Source organism: Belonocnema kinseyi, chromosome 2 (assembly GCF_010883055.1).
Source record: "Belonocnema kinseyi isolate 2016_QV_RU_SX_M_011 chromosome 2, B_treatae_v1, whole genome shotgun sequence".
Classification (NCBI taxonomy): Eukaryota; Metazoa; Arthropoda; class Insecta; order Hymenoptera; family Cynipidae; genus Belonocnema; species Belonocnema kinseyi.
Window position 1 is genome coordinate 27162499 of NC_046658.1, and position 1799 is coordinate 27164297.

Here is a 1799-nt window from a genome sequence, read left to right on the forward strand (position 1 = left end):
ATCGCATCAGCATATGGAGGGGCTCGAGCCCCTCCCTTCCCGAGTAAACCTAAGTGAGATGTTTTCGTTTCAGAGATGTAAACTTAAACGGGGTTTCAGGGTACATTGTTGTAGTAAAAGTTAAATTCTACAATACGAAAACTCCCAAATACTAGACTGGTGTACTACCATTATGACATGACACTGAATTTCAAATATATTGGGGTATTAAACCGTTTTAGAAATAATGTTTGTCGTATTTTTCAACCAGAGCAATGTTTCTCTTATTTTTATAGCATTTCAATAGTTTTCAAACAAAGACCCAACAGATAGAAATCTCTGAGTATATGCTAAAGATTCTCAAGGCTCTGAGAAGGTCTGAGAAATTCTCCGCAGGCACCCGGGTAGATATATTTAAAGTTCCAGGTAGCTGGTTCAAATGTTTTAAAAGCTTTAAAATGTCCCTTCCGAAATTGAAATAAAAATACGATCATAAATAACAAGCACAGAGGCTGCAATTGAGATAAGAATTCGATCATAAATAACAAGCAGAGATGCTATATCAATAGAGTAGCCGACACTCAAGGGTCGTTTGTTAAGCTTCCGGATTAAAATTTAGAAATAGATTTTTTAATTTCATATTTAACAGCCTAAAACATAATAATTCGGAATCTACGGGTTTCGATGATTTGAGATATCTAACTTTTTTTCGAATGTTTAAAATTGGAATTAATACGTTTCTCGTGAATGGCATTAGATACACCAAAAAAGTCAACATTTTTTAATTCAAATGGAAAATTGTATATTAATATATAAGTTATAATTATAAATAAGTATAATGAGAAAATTCATCAATTAGAAAACAATGTGTTAATAATTTGAAAATAAAATTAAAAAGGGAGACATTCAAATCGAACCTGAAAAGATTATCTAACCGGCCAGGCTATTTCGTCTGAGAATACTCAAATATTTCTATCGGTAGGGGTTACTTAAGAAATACATTTAAAAAAACAGTGATTTCTTCTGGTTGACAGCAACTCATGTTATTTTCTAGTACAGACCTATAACAGTGCTGATGTCATACTTTTTCTGAGCATTTTTGCCGACAAGATTAGTTTTTTTAAACGTTTATACCATAATTAACGCCCTGCACAATCTGATAATATGAAACATTGCATCCTAACCAACAGACTGCTACATTGAGAGGTTACGTTAATGCACGGTAAGAGGTGGCTCATTCCACCCCAGAATATGGGTTCATACGACACTTTTTAGTCAAATCCCAATCAATTCCAGGGCGAGGCTCCTCCATTGCATTACGGTTGAGCTGACCCTTGCGAATATCTGATATGTGGATATCTCGGGCGTATAATTTTTGTAAGTCAGAACTGCGTACGCGCTGTCCGGGATACTTCAGTTCGGTTTTGATTCCTCTAGAATAAAACCGAAGGGCCTATGACAAAGCCACCGAACGCATCCTCGGGTTGCGGATAGAGGGTCCCAGTACCAAGGGTTTCTGCTGAATATGGTTACGAAAATAAATAAGCAGTCGCGGACAACTGTCCAGGGGTGGTCCCGAAGGAATTAACCCCCAAGCGGAGGTGTGAAAACCGTGCCGAAAGCTGAATGGCACCTGGGTGAGGTGTCTAGAACGGTGACTCTGGGATACCAGGCGACCTCTCAGAATACGCAGCCTTATACTTGCATGCGGGACTCTACAAGGATGGCCGAACCCCTTTCCCTAGCTCCTCGTGGGAACAACAATGACAACAACAAACATAGTTGTAATAAGTGCGGTTCAAAACAACAGAACGCGCAAG

General features: G+C 38.3%; 1 pseudogene; it reads left to right on the forward strand.

The window, feature by feature from the left end:
* Window positions 1-1238: 1238 nt before the first annotated feature.
* LOC117168589 lies at window positions 1239-1387 on the forward strand (annotated as a pseudogene).
* The last annotated feature ends 412 nt before the right edge of the window (window positions 1388-1799 follow it).